The 23,855-nt window shown below is 39.3% G+C and overlaps 2 pseudogenes; both read right to left on the bottom strand.

The window, feature by feature from the left end:
- Positions 1–9,684: 9,684 nt before the first annotated feature.
- On the bottom strand, positions 9,685–11,258 carry LOC129628690 (nucleoside diphosphate kinase 6-like; annotated as a pseudogene).
- Positions 11,259–11,460: 202 nt separating this feature from the next.
- LOC129628688 (tigger transposable element-derived protein 1-like) lies at positions 11,461–13,505 on the bottom strand (annotated as a pseudogene).
- Positions 13,506–23,855: the final 10,350 nt, after the last annotated feature.

Here is a 23,855-nt window from a genome sequence, read left to right as displayed (position 1 = left end):
AACTAACTTCAGTCTACCTATAATTGCATTTGAACTGATTATGGGATGTATCTGGACTTTGAGCAAGTGTTGCTAGAGGTGAAAAGGCATTGCCTAGTAGAATGAGAGGCACAATTGCATATCTGATGGTCTTTTGTTTTGTTTTGCCTGTAGGTCTTGATAGTCTAGAAATAGGACTTGTGAAATGACATCTAACCATCTGTCATAGACATACCTGAAAGCACCCAGCAGCTCATCATTCCAGTCTTGATTTCTGAGCTTTTCAGTAGTGCTTTGAAACCAGGTTACATTTTTTAAACTTTTAATTTTGAAATAATATCAAATTTATGGAAAATGTGCAGGGATAATAGAGAACTTTTTACATTTTACTCTTCACCAATTTTTAACTTTTCATCATTAAAAAAAGTATTCTCTATGTGTGTATGTTCCATACCATTTCCTTCTCCAGGGGCTCTTCCCGACCCAGGGATTGAACCCAGGTCTCCCGCATTGCAGGCAGAGGTTTTAACCTCTGAGCCACCAGGGAAGCCCATCCATGCATATATTCATATACAAACATGAACATGTACACTTATGTGTAATTTTGTTTTCAGTCTTTGGAGAGTAGATTGCAAGGGGAAATGCTTCTTTGCCCCTTAATACCTCAGTGTATATTTGTGTGCCCTCAAATGTTATTCTCTTCCCTCCCACATCCCTTTCTCTGCTCTATTGTAAGTAAACGATTTCATTCTTGTTTATCTTTTCTGTATTTATTTTAGCTAAAAATGAATTTGTGTATTTTAATTTCTCCATTTTTCTTATGCAAAAAGTTGTATGCTATATAATTCTCTCCCTGCCCCCCACCAAACAATATATCCTGAAAATTACACCAAACAATTTATATAGATTTTTCTGTTTTTCATAGCTGTATAGTACTCCCTTGAGTTTAAATACAGTGGTTTATTCTATCATTTTCCTGTATTTGGGTATTTAAGTAGCTCCAGTATTTGCAATTATGTAAACATTTCTGCAATGTTAACATTGTTAGTATTTTCTTATTTATGGATGCGTATCTTCAGAGTAAATTCCTGGAAGGTGGAATTGCTGGGTAAAACAGTAAATGTTTGTGTAGTTTTGCTAAATACCACCAAATTCCCTCCATAGAGGTTACTCTGTTTTGTATTTCTGCCAAAGATATGTGAGACAGCCTATTTCTCCATAGCCTCACCATTAGAATTTATTGTCAAGCTTTTGATTTTTTGCCAATCTAGTGGATGAGCATCTCCATATAATTTTAGTTTGCATTTCTGTTATGAACCTGTAAATATATATTTCAGGGCCATCTTTGGTATATTGCTTGTTCATGTATTTAACCCCTTTTCCTAAGATCTTTAGTTCTTCCACCCCCACCAATTAATACAAATACTTTTATGTTAAGGATATTAGCCCTTTGTCTATAATGCATTACTTTCTTTTTGTGCTCTTACAGTTTCATTTGTCCACATTTAGATCTCTGATCCACTTAGAGTTTGCTCTTGTGTAAAGTTGTAAAGAATAGATTTAATTTTCTCTTTTACAAATGACTATCCAGTTGTCTGTCCATCATTTATTAAAGCTGCTTCTTTGCCCCAGTGATGTGCTAGGTTTCCATATGTTGTATGGTCTATTTCTCAAGTTTGTTCCCTTCCATTGGTGCTCTTCATGCACCAATAGCACAAAGTTTAAATATGAAGGCTGTATAGTATGTTTTAATGTGTAGTATTAAAGACTAGAGATCTCTTCAAGAAAATTAGAGATACCAAAGGAACATTTCATGCAAAGATGGCCACAATAAATTGGACAGAATCATATGGACTAATAGAAGCAGAATATATTAAGAAGAGGTGACAAGAATAGAACTATACAAAAAAGATCATGACCCAGATAACCATGATGGTGTGATCACTCAACCTAGAGCCAGATATCCTGGAGTGAGGAGTTAAGTGGGCCTTAGGAAGCATCACTGAACAAAGCTAGTAGAAGTGATGAAATTCCAGCTGAGCTATTTCAAATCCTAAAAGATAATGCTGTGAAAGTGCTGCACTCAATATGCCAGCAAATTTGGAAAACTCAGCAGTGGCCACAGGACTGGAAAAGATTAGTTTTCATTCCAGTCCCAAAGAAAGGCAATGCCAAAGACTATTCAAACTACTGCACAGTTGCATTCGTCTCACATGCTAGCAAAGTAATGCTCAGAATTCTCCAAGCCAGGCTTTAACAGCACATGAACTGTGAACTTCCTGATATTCAAGCTGGATTTAGAAAAGGCATAGGAATCAGAGATCAAATTGCCAACATCTGTTGGATCATTGAAAAAGCAAGAGAATTCCAGGAAAACATCTACTTTTGCTTTATTGATTATGCCAAAGCCTTTAACTGTGTAGATCACAACAAAGCATGGAAAATTCTTCAAGAGATGGGAATACAAGACCACCACCTTACCTGCCTCCTGAGAAATCTGTATGCAGGTCAAGAAGCAAGAATTAGAACCAAACATGGAACAACAGTTGTTCCAAATTGGGAAGGGAGTACATCAAGGTTGTATATTGTCACCCTGCTTATTTAACTTATATGCGGAGTACATCACACGAAATGCTGGACTGGATGAAGAACAAGCTGGAATCAAGATTGCTGGGAGAAATATCAATAACCTCAAATATGCAGATGACACCACACTTATGGCAGAAAGTGAAGAGGAACTAAAGAGTCTCTTGATGAAGGTGAAAGAGGAGAGTGAAAACATGGCTTAAAACTCAGTATTCAAAAAACTAAGATCATGGCATCCAGTCCCATCACTTCATGGCAATATGGGAAACAATGGAAACAGTGACAAACTTATTTTCTTGGGCTCCAAAATGACTGCAGCCATGAAATTAAAAGATGCTTGTTTCTTGGAAGAAAAGCTATGACCTACCCAGACAGCATATTAAAAAATAGAGACATTACTTTTCCCACAGAGGTCCATATAGTCAAAGCTATGGTTTTTCCAATAGTCGTGTATGGATGTGAGAGTTGGACTGTGAAGAAAGTGGAGTGCTGAAGAATTGATGCTTTTGAACTGTGGTGTTGGAGAAGACTCTTGAGAGTCCCTTGGACTGCAAGGAGATCCAACCAGTCCATCCTAAAGGAAATCAGTCCTGGGTGTTCATTGGAAAGACTGATATTGAAGCTGAAACTCCAGTTCTTTGGCCACCTCATGCAAAGAGCTGACTCATTAGAAAAGACCCTGATGCTGGGAAAGATTGAGGGCAGGAGGAGGAGGGAACGACAGAGGATGAGATGGTTGGATGGCATCACTGACTCAATGGACATGAGTTTGAGCAGGCTCCTGGAGTTGCTGATAGACAGGGATGGCTGGCGTGCTGCAGTCCGTGGGATTGCAGAGAGTCAGACACGACTGACTGAACTGAACTGAGCTGAATGTAATAGGGCTCATTACCCCCTCATAGCTTTTCATTTTCAATGTTTTCCTAGGTATTTTGTGTTTGTTTTTCCAAATTAACTCAAGTATCACTTTTGTAGCTTCAACAGCAACAAAAACTTTTGGTATTTTTTTTTAGAATTTTATTAAATTTACAAATTAGGAAGAACTGATATCTTTTAAGGATATCCTATCTAAGAACAAAGACTATCTAACATTTATTCAAGTTTATTTTATGCATCTTAAAAATGTTTAAAATGTTCTTCATAGAGGTTTTGAACGCTAAAAATCTAATCATCAGTATTTCATCTTGTCATGCTGCTACTGTGATTATAGTTTTTCTCCTCCATTATATCTTATAACTTGGTATTATTTTTATATATGAAATCTATTTGTTTTTGTATAATAATTTTATATCCTGCTAATTTGATGAATCCTATCACTTAAATTTGTTTTATCTTTGATACATTTGGCTTTTCCAGGTGTAATTTTATGTGATCTGCCAATGAAGATATTTTTAGGTCTTGTTTCAGTTTTTATGCCTTTAATGTTTTTTGTCTTATCTAAGTGCACTGGCCTCCAGTGTAAATATATCAAAAAACTGCAAAGTACAGACAAGGAACATAAAATTTTAGCTTCTTCTCCAAATTTTATAAATTTAGCAAATGATAACTTCATTCAAATGGACTCATAGAGTGTGTACCTTTTTTTGTGTATAACTTCTTTTTCACAATGTGATATCTGAGCTACAACCATGTTGCAGCATTTCCCTACTTTTTCATTGCTTATAGCAGTTCCCACTCCCACCAGCCACATAGCATGGTCCATGTCCTTATAAAATACTTGATATTTTCACCCTTTCTCATTTTAGTCATTCTAATGGATATGTAGTACTGTCTTCTGTTTTTATTTTCATTTTTCTGATAACTAATGATGTTAAGAAGCATACATGCATATTTTTTTCACAATTTTGATGTCTTTTGTAATGTATTCAAATATTTTGCCCATTTTTGAGTGAGTAGTCTGCTTTTTTTTTTTAAACTGATTTCTGAGATGTATGTTTTATATAGTTTCTTTATTGTGTGTATGTATTGAAAATTCTCTCCAATGGCTTACCTTTTCATTCTGTAAATGATGTTTCGTTGAAAAGAAGTTCTTCATTTCAACAAAGTTCAGTTTATCAGTGATTAATGTTTTTGTGTCTTGTTTCTCTATCCTAAGATCTTAGGATCTGGAGGTTCATCTGTGTTATCTCCCAAAAGTTTATCTGATTTGTCTTTGACATGTAACTCTACAGTCCAGCTGGGCATTTATTTTTATGTGTGGTCTGAGATATGAATCATTTCATTCTACTCCACATGGAGATGCCCTTGCCCCAACACCATTTGTTGAAATCACTTGTCATTTTCCCCTGCAGTGCAGAGCTCTCTTAGTCATTAATTAACAGACCACATATACATATGTGGATTTATTTCTGACCTTTTTATTCGGTTCCATTACTGTGTTTCAAATTCATTACTATACTTTTATAATGAGCTTTTCATCTACTAGAACATGCCTTCCATCTTTGTTTTTTATTTCCCCAAAAATATCTTGGTAATTCTTGGCTCCATAAATTTTCAAGTAAATTTTATAATCATATATACTGCTTGTGAGTTAATATAAGTTTTTAGCAAAAATACTTCTGTAGTTTCAGTTTGGTTATAATTTTTTAATTGAAATATAGTTGATTTACAATGTTATGTTCTCCTGTACAGTAAAGTGATTCATATATATACACACACACACACACATTCTTTTTTCTTTATTCTTTTCCATTATGGTTTATCTCAGGACATTGAATATAGTTCCCTATTCTATATGGTTGGTTATAATTCTTAACTGTTATCTATTGTAGTTGATTTAATTCAAACTTTGATCTTATTCCCAGACTTGACATTTCCTTTGATAGTCAAAGAAACCAATTTGGGTTGCTAAGAGCTAGCTAATGTTTGTGACATTAAGAAAATATCCTATTCTTGCTGTTATTTTTCTGTTTCTTACCTGAAGTGTTAGCAACCTTGTTTACCTGGCCTAATGTTCCTTTGCCCCATTGGTGACCTAGCCTGTCAGGAGAGAGTAGTAATGATTCCCATGCCCCTACCTCACCCACCTTCCTTTCTTCCAAGCTGTGTAAGCCAGGTGGATTACCCTCCTCTCCCAAGACCCTTTGTACATTTACAAAACATCCAGTCCAGGCTTTCTGCCAGTTCTGACCCTCACTATCCAACCCCCTCTGTCTCTCCAGCCGCTGGTTTCCTTCCGTCTTCATGTCCACTCCCTACATGACATCCTCCTGTGTTCTGCAGGGGTCCCTTCTCCCCAGCGGTCGCACCAGGGAATGAGGAGAGGTGGACAATGAAGGAGATTGATGTTCATTGAGTTGCTCTTCCCTGCCAGGCCCAACTGTGTATGAAAGTGTTACTCGCTCAGTTGTGTCCAATTCTTTTAACCCCATGGATTGTAACCTGCCAGGCTTCTCTGTCCATGGAATTCTCCAAGCAAGAATACTGGAGTAGGTTGCCATTCCTTTCTCCAGGGGACCTTCCCAACCCAGGGATCAAACCCCGGTCTCCTGAACTGCAGGCAAACTGTATCGTCTGAGCCACCAGGCTTCCAGGTGTGTATATGCGCTCTCATTATTCTCATAACACTAAAAAGTAGGCATTATTACCCTTTTTAAAGAGCATAAGATCACAACAAACTGGAACATCGTTAAAGAGATGAAAATACCAAACCACCTTACCTGCCTACAGGGAAACCTGTATCCAGGTCAAGAAGCAACAGTTAGAACTAGACATGGAACAACAGACTGGCTTAAAATCAGGAAAGGAATACATCAAGGCTGTATGTTGTCACCCTGCTTATTTAACTTATATGCAGAGCACATCATGTGAGATGCTGGGCTGGGTGAATCAAACAAGCTAGAATCAAGATTACCAGGAGAAACATAAACAATCTCAGATATGCAGATGATACCACCCTAATGCCAAAAACCCAAGAAGAACTAAAGAGTTCTGATAAAGTTGAAAGAGTGAAAAAGCTGACAAAATTCAGCATTCAAAAACGAAGATAATGACACCCAGTCCCGTCATTTCAATGGCAAATAGATGGGGAAATAATGGAAACAGTGACAGTGATTTTATTTTCTTGAGCTCCAAAATCACTGCAGACATTGACTGCAGCCATGAAATTAAAAGACACTTAACTCCTTCGAAGAAAAGCTGTGAAAAACCTAAACAGCATATTAAAAAGCAGAGGTATCACTTTGCTGACAAAGGTCTGAATAGTCAAAACTATGGTTTTTCCGGTAGTCACGTATGGATGTGAGAGTTAGAGTATAAGGAAACTGAGCAATGAAGAATTGATGTTTTTGAACTGTAGTGTTGGAGAAGACTCTTGAGAGTCCCTTGGACAGCAAGGAGATCAAACCTGTCAATACTAAAGGAAATCAGTCCTGAATATTCCTTGGAAGGACTGAAGCTGAAGCTCCAATACTTTGGCCACCTGATGTGAAGATCTGACTCATTGGAAAAGATCCTGATGCTGGGAAAGATTAAAGGCAGGAGGAGAAGGGGACAACAGGAAGGCATCATCGAGTCAATGCACATGAGTTTGAGCAAACTCTGGAAGATGGTGGACAGGGAAGACTGGAGTGCTGCAATCCATGGGGTCACACATGGAGTGAGGCGTGATTTAGCAACTGAACAAGATCACACAGCTAATAAATGTAGAGCTGAGATTTAAATCTGAATCCATATCTTGTTCTTTCTGCATGACCACACTGCCTCCCATGAAACTGAGGCATGTCCTGACTTAACCTAAAACAGTAGTCTCAAATCCTGGTGCATCTTTGAAGAAATTATATAAAAAAGAAGGGCAAAGTACAAAGGAAACTGTGAGCTGGATCTCATGTCGGTGACTGGCCCAGACAGAGTAAACACTCAGAGGAGAGCTTTCCCGTGGAGAGAGACTTTTCAAATGGTTACAAGGATTCATATTAAACAATAAGCAGTAAATATGGGTGACTCATTGACCAAGTTCTTGTGAAAATTGAAAAGTCAATGGTGTCCAGTTGGTTCAGATAAAATCTATAATAGATAATAGACTAGATAATAGATAATAGAATGGGTGACCACTGGGATTGTCAGGATTAATTCAGTTAGGTTTAATGTGTCCAGCAACTAAAATTATTTAATAATTTCCTATGGAAATTTTTCTATTTTTTGGTTTTCTCCCCAAATCACATTGATTATTTTTTTCTGATTATAAAAAAATTGGAAATATATAATTAATATAATAAATATATATGTATTTGTGAATATAGTTGCTTTGTTTCTTTAAGATAAATTCTTAGACGTGAACTTTTTGAATATAAAGTGTGGTTATATTTTAAAGACTTGGTGAAAGCTAACAAAACCCTTGTTGAATGGCCAGAGGACATGAATTTTAAAGTGATAGATAGGAAATGCAAATAGCTAATAAGCCCAGGACGTTATTAGTAATTAAATTAACCTTAAGGGACATGTCATTTTTAACTGTCAAAATAGAATTTGTTTTATTCATTTGATACACACACACATATATGTGTGTATGTATATATATATTTATATTTGGCTTCAGGACATGTTTAATTACTCCAGTTACAGATAGATAGCACTGAGGCTACTGCCCTAGCCTTGAGGATTCAGTGGAACACAGACTTTTTTTCAAATATATTTTTGAATTTTTACAGTGTTGTGTTGGTTTCTGCCATACAGCAACACATATCAGCCATAATTATGCAATACATCCCCTCCCTCCTTAACCTCCCTCCGCTCCCTGCGTCTCATCACTCCAGATCATCACAGAGCACCAGGCTGGCTCCCTGTGCTACACAGCAACTTCTCACCAGCAGTCTCTCTTACACCTGATAGTGTATATATGTCAGTGCTGCTTTCTCCATTCGTCTCACTCTCTCCCTCCCCAACTGTGTCCACAAGTCCATTCTCTTCATCTTCATCTCCATTCCTTCCCTACAAATAGGTTCATCAGTATCACTTTTCTAGATTTCATATATATGTGTTAATATACTATATTTGTTTTTCTCTTTCTGCCTTTCTTCTCTATATAACAGGCTCTAGATTCATCTACCTAACCAGAACTGACTCAAATTCATTCTTTTTTATGGTTGAGTAATATTCCATTGTATATATGTACCACATCTTCTTCATCCATACATCTGTTGATGGACATCTAGGCTGCTTCCATTTCTTGGCTATTGTAAACCATGCTGCTATGAATACTGAAGGTACATGTGTCTTTTTCTGTCATGGCTTTCTCAGGATATATCCCAGTAGTGGGATTGCTGGGTCATAATGATAGATTTATGCCTATTTTTAAAGGATTCTTCATACTGTTTTCCATAATGGCTATATCAATTTGCATTCCTACCAACAGTGGAGGAGGGCTACCTTTTTTCCACATCCTCTCCAGCATTTATTGTTTGTATATTTTTTGATGATGACCATTCTGACTGGTGTGAGACAATACCTCATTCTAGTTTTGATTTGCATGTCTCTAATAATGAGTGATGTTGAGCATCTTTTCATGCATTTATTTGCCATCTGTATGTCTTCTTTGGAGAAATGTCTATTTAGGGTCTTCTGCCCATTTTTTGATAAGGCTGTTTTTTGTTTTTTTCCTGATACTGAGCTGTATGAACTGCTTATATATTCTGGAGATTAGTCCTTTGTCAGTTGTTTCATTTGCAATTATTTTCTCTCTTCTGAGCATTGTGTTTTAATCTTATAGTTTCCTCTGCTGTGCAAAAGCATTGAAGTTTAATTATATCCCATTTGTTTATTTTTGTTTTTATTTCCATTACTCTAGGAGGTGCGTCACAGAGGATCTTGCTGTGATGTATGTCAAAGAATGTACTGCCTATGTTTTCCTCTAAGAGCTTTATAGTTTCTGACCTTACATTTAAGTCTTTAATCCATTTTGAGCTTATTTTTATGTATGATGTTAGGAAGGGGGTATTGACTTTTCATTAAGAAAATAGACCATGTATTACTAATACAAAGTCACTGCATTTTTCAGGCAAGTCAATTAGACAAGCTCCTCCTTGAAAAAAAGATAAGTAGTTCTCTAGAAAAAAAAGGAGCCATCATTTCTCTGAACCACCCATGAGCATTCCAAAGACGCGGTAGAGAGAGAGTTAGATTCTAGAATGGATGGTAGGCAGGAGCTAGGCCTTCACATAGATGGTGATGTTCAGCAGAGATGCCACAGGAGCCCCAGGCATCCCTGGTCCTAGCAGAATGCTCTGGACCAGAGGTCTGTGAGAAAGGCCAAGCCACACCTCTGGTCCTCACAGACTGACTGGCCTGCATCTGGCTGGCCCTGTGCCCTGTTCCAGCTATACAGAGGATGCCTTCCTCTGGGATGCAGTACACAGGGGCATGGAGCAACTGGGGCTTCTCTTCTCACACAGCCTGTTCACCAGCATCAGGGAAGAAGCTGCACTCTCCCTACTAGCTGAAGCCACAGCGTCCAAGTCAGGGGTTGTATTACAGGTATTGGTGAGGTCAAAACTCCCATGAAGTGAATCTGGGGCCAGGCAGCATGCTTGAAACACTCTGGTGGGTCCCTGCACTGTCCCCCAGAGCTGGGTGGCGTCCTTGAGGGCGAGGACATAGGCCACTGGCCATAAACTTCCCCAGCCTCCGACAGAGAAAACACCCTTCATGTTCTTGGTAAAACTTCTGGCAATATCCCTTTCTCTACAGAGCTCTCATTCGTACAGTGAGGACCTTGCTGCTCTGAATCTGCAGATGAACAGCCTCCAGGATCAGTGATGAGCAGCTGCAGGCTTGGTCAGGGCCAGAGTGAGCTGGAGGGCCTGAGGCTCCGCAATACAAGGGTCACCTCCCTCCTGCTGTCAGAGACACTGACTGGAGACCCATCAGGGCTGTACTCCTCACCCTTCCTCATCTGAGCCCTCAGGCATGGGTTATTGAGTGCTAGCTCCTCACTGGACACTAAGTGAAGGCAAAACAACAGCAATAACAACAAACAACCACCCACAATAGACATGACCTCATGGGGCTTTTAGTCTAAAATAGGCATTTTTTTGAACTATTTGCCAGGACCACGCTAAGCACTTTATAAATATTATTACATGTAATCATCACAAAACTCTATGTGGTATGTATTTTTATCTACTGAATGAGGAAGCAGATGTTCAGAGACTGACTCACATATCATGGGGCTACACAGGCTAAGGATTGAATCTCAGCCTTGACTGACTCCAAAGACCTCACCATTAACTTCTGGGTGAAAAGGATTCTTTCAGAATGCATTTCAAACTATCAGTTCAATGACTGCGTGTTGGTTAGGGTGAAGGAAAATGGGGCTTTCCTGTTGCTCATGGGAGTGAAAATGGATGATAATCTGGCGAGATCATAATCCATCAAGAGCTTTCATCTTTACCCAGAATTCCATTTTTTAACATTCTATCCCAAGGAGAGAATCAGAAATGTGATCAAAGATTTATGTACAGACATGTGAGCATGTGTGCTAAGCCACTTCAGTAGTGTTTGACTCTTTGCAACTCCATGGACTGTAGCCTACCAGGCTCCTCTGTCCGTGAGGATTCTCCAGGCTAGAATCCTGGAGTGGGTTACCATGTCCTCCTCCAGGGGATCTTTGTAACCCAGGGGTCAAACCCCTGTTTCTTGACTCCTGTATTGGAAGGTGGGTTCTTTACCACTAGCACCACCTGGGAATCAACAGACATACCTCAGAAATATTGTGGATTCAGTTCCAGACCACTGCAATAAAACGAATACCATAATAAAGTGAGTCACATGAATTTTTTGGTTTCCCAGTGCATGTAAAAGTTATGTTTACACTATACTGTAGTCTATTAAGTGCACAACTGAATTATATCTTTAAAAAGTACATTCCTTAATTTAAAAATACCTCATTGCTAAAAAATGCTAATTGTCATCTGAGCCTTTAACAAGTTGTCAATCTTTTTTTTTTTTTGGTGGAGGGTCTTGCCTTGATGTTGATGGCTGCTGACTGATCAGTGTTGTAGTTGCTCAAAGTCGGGGTAGTTGCTGTAGCAATTTCTTAAAATAAGACTGTAGTGAAGTTTGCTCTATTGATCGACTCTTCCTTTCAGGAGCAGTTTCTTTGTAGCATGCATGCAGTGCTGTTTGACAGCATTTAACCCACATAGAACTTCTTTCAAAATTAGAGTCAGTCCTCTCAAACCCTGATGCTGCTTTATCAACTTAGCTGATTTAATATTCTAAATCCTTTGTTGTCATTTAAACAACCTTCACAACATCTTCACCAGAAGTAGATTCTAGCTCAAGAAACCACTTTCTTTGCTCACCCATAGGAAGCAACATTTCATCCATTAAATCTGTATCACAATATCACAGCAATTCAGACACATCTCCAGGCTCCACTTTCAGTTGTCTTGCTATTTCCATCACATCTGCGGGTACAGCTGCCACCGAAGCCTTGAACCCCTCAAAGTCATCCGTGAAGGCTGGAGTGAACTTCCAAACTCCTGTTCATGTTGATATTTTGGCCTCTTCCCATGAATCCTAAATGTTCTTAATGACATCTAGGATAGTGAGTTCATTCCAGAAGGTTTTCAATAGACTGCCCAGATCCATCAGAGGAATCACTATGACAGCTATAGTCTTATAAAGTGATCTTTCTTAAGTAAGAAGACTTGATAATCAAAACTGGAACCCCTGATGACTCAGATGGTAGAGAATCTACCACCAGTGTGGAAGACTGGAGTTCTATCCCTGGGTCAGGAAGGTCCTCTGGAAAATGAAATGGCAACACACTCCAGTATTCTTGCCTGGAGAATCCCATGGACAGAGGAGCCTGGCGGCCTACAGTCCATGGGGTCACAAGGAGTCCCTTCACTTTCAGTCAAAACTACTCCTTGATCCATGGGCTGCAGAATGGACCTTGTGTTAGCAGGCATGAAAGTAACACTAATCTTATTGTATATTCTCATCAGAGCTCTTGGGTGACCAGGTGCCTTGTCAATGAGCCGTCATTCTGAAAGGAATCTTGTGTGTTTTTTTTTTTTTTGAGCAGCAGAATCTCAGCAGTGGACTTAAGACATTCAGTAAACCATGTTGTAAATAAATGTGCTATCATCCTGAACTTGTTCCATTTGTAGAGCACAGGCAAAGTAGATTTGGCATAATTATTAAGGGCCCTAGGAATGGTAAATGGGCATTCACTTCAACTTCAAGTCACCAGCTGCATTATCCCCTGTCCTTTGAAGCTTTAAAGTCAGGCATTGACTTCTCCTCTCTAGCTATGAAATTCCTAGATGGCATCTTCTTCCAATATTAGGCTGTTTCATCTACATTGAAAATTTGTTATTTAATGGTGCCACCTTCAGTAACTATCTTAGCTAGATCTTCTGGATAACTTGCTGCAGCTTCTACATCAGCACTTGTACTTTTATGTTATGGAGATAGTTTCTTGCCTTAAACCTCATGAACCAGCCTCTGCTATGAGACTTTTCTTCTGCAGCTTCCTCACCTCTCTCAGCCTTCAGAGCATTGAAGAGAGTTAAACTTTGCTCTGGATTAGGCTTTGGCTTAAGAGAATGTGGCAGCTGGTTTGATCTTCTATCCAGACCACTAAAACTTTCTCCTTTTCAGCAATAAGACTGTTTCTCTTAACCATCTCTGTGTGTTCACTGGAGTACAACTATTAATTTCCTTCAAGAACTTTTCCTTTACATTCACAATGTGGCTAACTCTTTGGTGCAAGAGGCCTAGCTTTCAGCCTTCCTCACTAAGCTTAATTATTTCTAGCTTTTAAAGAAGAAATGTGTGACTTTTCCTGTCACTTGCACACTTTGAGGCTTATAATTGGCCTAATTTCAATATTGCTATGTCTCAGGAAATAGGGAGGCCCAAGGAGAGAGAGAGCGATGGGGAAGGGCTGGTTGGTGGAGCAGTCAGAACCCACGTTTATCAATAAGTTTTGCCATCTTGTGTGCATGGTTTATAGCACCCCAAAACAATGACAATAGTAACATCAAAGATCACTGATCCCAGATCACCATAACAAATATAATAATGATGAAAAAGTTTAAAATGTGAGAGTTAGCAAAATATAACAGAGACACAAAAGAAGCATATGCTGTTGGAAGGAGAGCATTGATAGACTTGCCTGATACAGCATTGGCACAGAACTTCAATTTGTAAAAAAAGACACAGTATATGCAAAGTACAATAAATGAAGTGCCATAAAATTTGGTGTGCTTGAACAACTGATTGGATATTTGATTTAAAAATTGAGTATATATTATACTCTAATAATATGTATTAGTATAAAAACATAATATATGTAAATACATAGAATATATGGAATAATTTATTTCATAAATAAAAGTAAATGACATCATAATAGAATGTCTAGAATTTGCCTTAAAACAATCTGGACCAGAGGAAGGGAAATGGATTGGACCTGGCTAATGGATACATGTAAGTGCATAATATCATATTTCTATATAAAAAGGCTTAAAATATTTATGTAAAAGATGATTCAATCAAGCATTATTTATTGCAGTGAAAAATACACTGTAGTATGGTATTCCTTGAGGCAAAATATATGCAGCTATTAAAAGGGATGTTTTTGAGAAAAATATAGTAACATGGAAAATGTTCTCAGAATGATGTAATCCAGACACAAAACTGATAAATTTTCAATTATTTTAAAAATGTAAAGGAAACACCAAAAAGTTAATAGAAAGATTGTGGTGATTTTTTTCCCCTTATTTATATGTTTTTATATTATTTTATAAATACCATTTATACTCAGAAAAAAGAGAGTGATGTATAGAACAATGCAGTCAATCTTTACATCTAACAGGTCCCTTACTATTGTCACTGTCAGAGATGGGTTATTGGTCTCATCAGCCAACTGAACCAATGTGACCTGGGTGACAGGTTTTGGTTACAAGTAAGGAGGTCGTTGGAAAGGAAATAAAACTACTGGCTTTATAAGTTACACCCTGTACTTCTGCAGGACACAGCCAGTTGTGTTTGTGAGAGACAGTTCCATTGTCAAGGAGTGATGATGAAATGAACAGCTCTGCTTTAGTTGTATGAATGTTTGGAGTTTTTTGTCTTTAAAAACACTCTATTGATGTTTTCATATATAGATTCATTAAGTATTTAGTAAGAGCCTGCTCTATGCTAGGTACCATGCTAGGCATGGTTTAAAAGATGAAGAGATATACCCTGAAGAAACCAAAGTTGAAAAAGACACATGTACCCCAATGTTCATTGCAGCACTATTTACAATAGCTAGAACATGGAAGCAACCTAGATGTCCATCGACAGATGAATGGACAAAGAAGCTGTAGTACATAAACACAATGGACTATTACTCAGCGATAAAAAGGAACCCATTTGATTCAGTTCTATAGAGGTGAACAAACCTCTATAGAGCCTATTATACAGAGTGAAGTAAGTCAGAAAGAGAAATGTGAATATTGCATATATATGGAATCTAGAAAGATGGTACTGATGAATTTATTTTCAGGGCAGCAGTTGAGAAACAGACATAGAGAACAGACCTATGGACACAGGGGGACAGGAGGAGGGCGAGGCTGTGATGTATGGAGAGAGTAACATGGAAACTTACAATATCATATGTAAAATATACAGCCAATGGGAATTTGCTGTACAACTCAGGGAACTCAAACAGGGGCTCTGTGACAACCTAGAAGGGTGAGATGGGGAGGGAGGTGGGAAGGAGTTTCGGGAGGGAGGGGACATGAGTGTATGGCTGATTCTTGTTGATGTATAACAGAAAACCACAAAATTCTGTAAAGCAATTATCCTTCAATTAAAAAAAATAAAGTGAAAAAAAAAAAAAGATGAAAAGAGCAGAGTGCCCGTACCTAAGAAAGTTCAGTCTAATAGGAGAGGCTGAGGTAAATAGTTGTTACACTGGATAGAAAGGCTGAGGTAGGGCTTCCTAGAGGTGGTCTGGGGGTTGAGAACCCGCCGGCCAGTGCTGGGACCACGGGTTCAGTCCTTGGGGCAGATCTCACAAGCAAGCACCTAAGTCCATGCACTACAACGACTGAGCCCATGAGCCACAACTACTGAGTCCACGTGCCTGGAGCCTGTGCTCCACAATGAGAGAAGCCACTGAAATGAGAAGCCCGTGCACCACATGAAGGGTAGCCCCCGCTCCCTGCAACTAAAGAAAGCCTGTGTGCGGCAGCGAAGACCCAGCACAGCCAAAAATAAATAAGGAAAAGCTCAGGCGGAAGTAAGCTCAGGATGAACCATCAAACCCACGCTGAGGGTCCACACGCTCTTCGGAACTCACTTGCTGCTAAGATCTTTCACTTAGCAATTAAAATTTCAGGTATAGAATAAATGGTAGGGTCTTTCTAATCTCACAATTTAGATTACATATTACTCTTCTGCCCTTAATATCAGGCTTTTATGGTATCCTTAATATGATTTTTAAAAATAATCTGACTGATTGCCCAGGATCTGACCTTTACATTATGATCTAACATGTTTATTCCATTGCAAATAGTTTCTTCTTCAAAGATGTATGATCATCATATTTCAAACACCACAAACCTTCCTTGGTTCCCTCGACTGCAAGCTGAATTTTCAATTGTAATTACTAGAATTTGTCTTTATCATAGCATGAACTTTATAAAATAAAAGTCGATGTAAAATTAATATGAGAAAAGACTTTTTTTCTGGTGCTCAAAACCAATGGCTTCATTGGTAATTCAAAAAAAAAAAAGGCCTTATTAAAGCATTTTTCAAAGTGTATCAATGATAGCTATTACTTGTATCCTGTGAAAATAAGTTGCAGATCTGGTAATGCTTTCTAGAAATAACTTTACAAAATTGTTATTTGGTATTGCTATAAGAGAAAAAACTAGTCATCATTCCTCCCTCTATAAAATGTAAATTAATAAAAAGGCTTAAATATAAGGCTTAATTATCCTCTTTCACTTTGTGAGGATCTGGTTTGAAACAAAGCGCACAGCAGAAGTAAAAGAGAAAGAGGAAAAAATAGCTCAAAAGCAATTAAGAGCATAGAATTAGAGCTGGTGCTAAGAAACATGACTCAACCTGTAGGATTACAGAAAATCTCCTTGTAACATCCATTCCATGGCTCTACCAATAGAGGAACTGTATCTTTTTCTCTTTGCCTCCTCAGAGATTTACTGAAGAAATCCTCATTTAAGTGGTTAACCAGCAGTAGAACCAGGAAATATAGTTATTTTCATAGAAGGTAGACTTTATATTGAGTTCAGAAGATACAGTTTATATAATTTTAAATGATTAAAATGTAGCTATGTTTCTGAACCCTACTAGATAGAAAAAGGAGTATTCAGAAAAATTAAGGTTTGCATCCTGGGTTGTCTGATTCCAAGTTCAAAATCTCTGCTACAGTTCTGCTCATTTCCCCTATCTGGGTCCTGGGCTAGGGTCTAGGAGGTAATAAGAATGAGATACACAGAAGAGCTGACAATCAGAAAGACAGATAAATTACAAATTGACAACCACAAGGTAAAGGAGACGTCAGAGAACAGACAACATGTTATGGGAGCAGTTTTAAATGAGATCTGAGGGCACAGACTCTGCTTGTTCTGAGATTGTGCCAGTCGAGGGGGTCGGTGAATCTGACAAGAGAGAGAGCCCTTGAGCTGGATCTTAGAGAAAGAAGAGATGTTTTCCTGGCTCAGGGGTGGGAGAGGATGATTCCAGACAGAGAAATAGTATCTTCAAATACATAGCATCATGAAATTGGTGGGCTGCGATAAGACCCGAAAATTCTATCCATAGTGAACCATGAAGAAGAAAAGGGGCAAGGTTAAGAAAATGAGGGAAGAGTAGGGTATGTTTAGTTTAAAGCTGGTTGAACTCTAAAGGCATGTGGATATTCCAGGTGGAAATGTCCAACCAACAGTTGAATATATAGCATTGATCTGGAGCTTTCAACAAAAGTGTAAGAGGAGGTATAATTCGGAAAGAGTAGTGATGGTTCAACCAGTAGAGATGGTTGAGATCACTCTCGGATGTTTAATTCAAAAGGAGCAGATAACAGAGGATGGCACCCTGGATCACCAACACTAACTAGCAGGCCTGTGGTGGTTACAACAAATGCCACCATTTATCCACATCATGGTTTAAATAGGCTGATATGAGTTGGTTCAGTACCAACACCACCATTTATTTATTTTGGGAGGGGGGTATGGTTTATTTTTTGTGTATGTTTTATTTTTTTTATTTTTAATTAATTTATTTTAACTGGAGGCTAATTACAATATTGTGGTGGTTTTGCCATACATTGACATGAATCAGCCACAGGTGTACATGTGTTCCCCATCCTGAACCCCCCTCCTACCTCCCTCCCCATCCCATCCCTCTGGGTCATCCCAGTGCACCAGCCCTGAGCTCTCTGTCTCGTGCATCGAACCTAGATTGGCGATCTATTTCACATATGATAAAATACATGTTTCAATGCTATTCTCTCAAATCATCCCACCCTCTCCTTCTCCCACAGAGTCCAAAAGACTTCTGTACATCCGTGTCTCTTTTGCTGTCTCGCATATAGGGTTATCATTACCATTTTTCTAAATTCCATATATATGCATTAGTATACTGTATTGGTGTTTTTCTTTCTGGCTTACATCACTCTGTATAATAGGCTCCAGTTTCATCCACCTCATTAGAACTGATTCAAATGTATTCTTTTTAATGGCCGAGTAATATTCCATTGTGCTTTCTTATCCATTCGTCTGCCAGTAGTCATCTAGGTTGCTTTCATGTCCTGGCTATTATAAACAGTGCTGTGATGAACATTGGGGTACACGTGTCTCTTTCAATTCTGGTTTCCTCAATGTGTATGCCCAGCAGTGGGATTGCTGGGTCATACTTTCCTGGTAGCTCAGAGGTTAAAGCGTCTGCCTGCAGTGCGGGAGACCTGGGTTCGATCCCTGGGTTGGGAAGATCCCCTGGAGAAGGAAATGACAACTCACTTCAGTATTCTTGCCTGGAGAATCCCATGGACAGAGGAGCCTGGCGGGCTACAGTCCATGGGGTCGCAAAGAGTCGGACATGACTGAGCGACTGAACTGAACTGAACTGAACTGAACTGATGGCAGTTCTATTTCCAGTGTTTTAAGGAATCTCCACACTGTTCTCCATAGTGGCTGTACTAGTTTGCATTGCCACCAACAGTGTAAGAGGGTTCCCTTTTCACTACACCCTCTCCAGCATTTATTGTTTGTAAACTTTTGGATAGCAGTCATTCTGACCGTTGTGAGATGGTACCTCACTGTGGTTTTGATTTGCGTTTCTCTGATAATGAGTGATGTTGAGCATCTTTTCATGTGTTTGTTAGCCATCTGTATGTCTTCTTTGGAGAAATGTCTGTTTAGTTCTTTGGCCCACTTTTTGATTGGGTCGTTTATTTTTCTGAAATTGAGCTGCAGGAGTTGCTTGTATATTTTTGAGATTAATTCTTTGTCAGCTGATTCATTTGCTATTATTTTCTCCCATTCTGAAGGCTGTCTTTTCACCTTGCTTATATTTTCCTTCATTGTGCAAAAGGTTTTAAGTTTAATTAGGTCCCATTTGTTTATTTTTGCTTTTATTTCCATTACTCTGGGAGGTGGGTCATAGAGGATCCTGCTGTGATTTATGTCGGAGAGTGTTTTGCCTGTTTTCCTCTAGGAGTTTTATGGTTTCTGGTCTTATGTTTAGATCTTTAACCCATTTTGAGTTTATTTTTGTGTATGGTGTTAGAAAGTGTTCTAGTTTCATTCTATTACAAGTGGTTAACCAGTTTTCCCAGCACTGCTTGTTAAAGAGATTGTCTTTTCTCCATTGTGTAGTCTTGCCTCCTCTGTCAAAGATAAGGTGTCCAAGGTGTGTGGATTTGTCTCTGGGCTTTCTATTTTGTTCCATTGATCTATATTTCTGTCTTTGTGCCAGTACCATACTGTCTTGATGACTGTAGCTTTGTAGTAGAGCCTGAAGTCAGGCAGGTTTATTCCTCCAGTTCCATTCTTCTTTCTCAAGATTGCTTTGGCTGTTCGAGGTTTTTTGTGTTTCCATACAAATTGTGAAATTATTTGTTCTAGCTCTGTGAAAAATACCATTGGTAGCTTGATAGGGATTGCATTGAATCTATAAATTGCAATAATTGTAGTACACTCATTTTCACTATATTGATTCTTCCAATCCATGAACATGGTATATTTCTCCATCTATGTGTGTCCTGTTTGATTTCTTTCATCAGTGTTTTATAGTTTTCTATATATAGGTCTTTTGTTTCTTGAGGTAGATATATTCCTAAGTATTTTATTCTTTTCATTGTAATGGTGAATGGAATTGTTTCCTTAATTTCTCTTTCTGTTTTCTCTTTGTTAGTGTATAGGAATGCAAGGGATTTCTCTGTGTTAATTCTATATCCTGCAACTTTACTATATTCATTGACGAGCTCTAGGAATTTTCTGGTGGAGTCTTTAGGTTTTTCTATGTAGAGGATCATGTCATCTGCAAACAGTGAGAGTTTTACTTCTTCTTTTCCAATTTGGATTCCTTTTATTTCTTTTTCTGCTCTGATTGCTGTGGCCACAACTTCTAAAACTATGTTGAATAGTAGTGCCAGGCCACCTTTTATAAAAGCTCCTATGTAAACATGTAGAGTGAGATCAAACAACTTACAAAAAAGAAAAACAGGAAAAGAAAAACCTGGAGCCACAAACTGCAGGTTGCTTGTGTGTACTTCCTTTTATTTATCCTAAATATACCATTTTACCCTATGGCTCCAGTGTATTAGAACTTGGAAGCCAATTCCTTGCATAACATTTCCATTTTTATTGCTTTTGAGATGATCTTCAGCCATGGTTTATATTTCAGCACTACTTGGTTTATTTGTAGTTTAAGTAACATGACATTCAACTTTTGCCATGAAAACAGACAGATTCTGTGTGACTATCATATACTGGAAATGATGCTAAGGGCTCTTTCTTTCCCTCTGCCACTGTGATTGTCACCAGAGAAGGACTGTGGGGGTGATAACTTTTTTAATCAAGTAGGGATTTTCAGGAAACAATATTGGTGTTAAATGAGGAATTGCTTGTGGTACCAGGAATTTCGGTGTGGTGCAGCTGTCAGAAACAACTTTCTAAGGAGCTGTGTGATATTGTTATTCTTTATCTAGTTTTTATTAAAAATATTTGTGAAATGATTTGTTATTTTTCTTTTTGGTTTTAAGTCCATTTGAAATAGTTAAACACTAAACTCTGCTCTCTGGTTTGTTCAACATGTATGACTATTATTAGAGATGAAAATAATTACTATTTGACACTGCAAGAGTTCAGAATGAATGTCCCTAAAATATGCCACTTACGCTTATTGATTAGTTTGAGCTGAAGTCAATTGAGGTACAAAAGACTTGGAAAGAGTTGTTGCTGCTATTGTTGTTTTACCTCCCCCTTAACTGCCTAAAAGAATTCAAAGGGAGAGTCTGGTCCAGGAAGATAGCTTTTACTGGAGGTAACTAAGACCACGTGGGCTGTTTGGAAAGCTGGGGGAAACCCAGCAGAGCCTCTTTGTTCAAAGTCCTTTCTGTCCCACTGTCTCTGTGAGGCACAGCAAGCACTGATTGACCAGCATGGGCTCTTGCTGTCTTGCTGTGAATTGTCTTCCTCCCCTTTTAAGCTCCAGACCTCTATTGCCTTCTTCTTATTTCAGAATATAGCCTCTCAGCCTCAACTGCCCGACTTTCAGGGAGCCTCTCACTATCTTTCTTTGGGCTCCCATATGTATGTAATTAAATGTGATTTTCTCATGTTAATTTGTTTTCATTTGTTTTTTGGTTCATGAGTGCTCAGTCATGTCTGATTCTTTGCAACCCCATGGACTGTAGACTGCCAGGCTCTGCTGTCCACGGGATTCTCCGAGCCGGATTACAGGAGTGGGTTGCCATTTCCTCCTCCAGGGGATCTTCCCAACCCATGGATCGAACCCGGGTATACTGCATTGCAGGCAGATTCTTTACCATCTGAACCACCAGGGAAGCCCGTTAATCTGTTTTATGTCAATTTAATTAATAGACCAGCCCAAAGAACCTAAATGGGTAGAAGAAACTTTTTTGTCCCTAACAGCATGTACTGACTGTACACAGCATCCTTGGTTCTATTCAGAAGGCACACAAGAAGGAGCTGCTTCATTCTGGAAGCTCCATGTCTTCTGAAGTCTCCTTTAGCTCAGTTCAGTTCAGTCGCTCAGTCGTGTCTGACTCTTTGCGACCCCATGAACCACAGCACGCCAGGCCTCCCTGTCCATCACCAACTCCCAGAGCTCACTCAAACTCATGTCCATTGAGTCGGTGATGCCATCCAACCATCTCATCCTCTGTTGTCCCCTTCTCCTCCTGCCCTCAATCTTTCCCAGCATCAGGGTCTTTTCAAATGAGTCAGTTCTTCCCATCAGGTGGCCAAAGTACTGGAGTTTCAGCTTCAACATCAGTCCTTCCAATGAACACCCAGGACTGATCTCTTTTAGGATAGACTAGTTGGATCTCCTTGCAGTCCAAGGGACTCTCAAGAGTCTTCTCCAGCACCATAGTTCAAAATCACAAATTCTTTGGCACTCAGCTTTCTTTATAGTCCAACTCTCACATCCGTACATGACCACTGGAAAAACCATAGCCTTGACTAGACAGACCTTTGTTGACAAAGTTAATGTCTCTGCTTTTAAATATGCTGTCTAGGTTGGTCATAACTTTCCTTCCAAGAAGTAAGCGTCTTTTAATTTCATAGCTGCAATCACCATCTGCAGTGATTCTGGAGCCCCCCAAAATAAAGTCAGTCACTGTTTCCACTGTTTCCCCATCTATTTGCCATGAAGTGATGGGACCAGATGCCATAATCTTCGTTTTCTGAATGTTGAGCTTTAAGCCAACATTTTCACTCTCCTCTTTCACTTTCATCAAGGCTCTTTAGTTTTTCTTCGCTTTCTGCCATAAAGATCATCTGCATATCTGAGGTTATTGATATTTCTCCCAGCAATCTTGATTCCAGCTTGTGCTTCATACAGCCCAGCGTTTCTCATGATGTACTTGGCATATAAATTAAATAAGCAGGGTGATAATATACAGCCTTGACCACTGGAAAAACCATAGCCTTGACCTTTATTGACAAAGTAATGTCTCTGCTTTTAAATATGCTGTCTAGGTTAGTCATAACTTTCCTTTCAAGAAGTAAGCATCTTTTAATTTCATGGCAGCAATCACCATCTGCAGTGATTTTGGAGCCCCCCAAAATAAAGTCAGTCCTTTTCCTATTTGGAAGTCTCCTTAGTTATAGACATAATAATGCTGAAGAGCCAACAAAGTGTCTGAAGAAGGCTTAATTGTTTAGTCTTAACATGGAACGAGTGGGAGATGTTCTTTCACTAAGCACTAGACTGATCCATCAGTTCAGGGGAAGTCAACAGTGGTGCTGGACTGGGAACTCGGGAGGCCCAATCCTGGCCAAGTAGAGAGCTGGAAGCCTGGAAAAGAGGAAGTGTTCTAGAATTTATACCTCCCCTTGGATATAGGGCTTCCCAGGTGGCTCAGCTGGTAAAGAAACTGCCTGCAATTTGGAAGACCTGGGTTTGATCCCTAGCTTGGGAAGATCCCCTGGAGAAGGGAACAGCTACCCACTCCAGTATTCTCATCTGGAGAATTCCATGGACAGTATGGTCCATGGGGTCGCGAAGAGTCAGACATGACTGAGCCACTTTTACTTCACTTGGATATTGGGGGCTTCCCTAGTGGCTCAGATGGTAAAGAATCTGCCTGCAATGCAGGAGATTTGATCCCTGGGTCAGGAAGATCCTCTGGAGAAGAAAATAGCAACCCACTCCAGTATTCTTGCCTGGGAAATCCCATGGACAGAGGAGCCTGGTGGGCTACAGTCCATGGGGCTGCAAAGGGTCGGGCATGACTGAGCAACTAATATTTTGGGTATTGTGAATACTCCTGACCCCTTCAGAGCACACTGGTCCAAATTCCAACTGCAGCCTGAGGGCCTTCTCTGGCTTCTGAGGCTCACTTCAGCCACCCACTTGGCAGGCAGGAAGTAGAGGAGAATTATCACACCCCTGGGAGCAGCCTTCAACCTGTGGTTGAAGGAGGTGGTGTGTAGATACTCCGGCTCCCTCGCAGAGCTTGCACAGCTGCTGTGCATGCTTTGTATCAGCTTCCCCAGCAGGACTATGCCCAGTCACCCACAATGGTAACTGGTCTGACAATACGCTCTTTATTGGCCACCTTCCTTTCCTTGTCTCAT

This window comes from Bubalus kerabau, chromosome 15, assembly GCF_029407905.1.
Source record: "Bubalus kerabau isolate K-KA32 ecotype Philippines breed swamp buffalo chromosome 15, PCC_UOA_SB_1v2, whole genome shotgun sequence".
NCBI classification, from domain to species: domain Eukaryota; kingdom Metazoa; phylum Chordata; class Mammalia; order Artiodactyla; family Bovidae; genus Bubalus; species Bubalus kerabau.
Note: the sequence above shows the minus strand (reverse complement) of the source record. Positions and strands in the feature narration are given on the sequence as shown.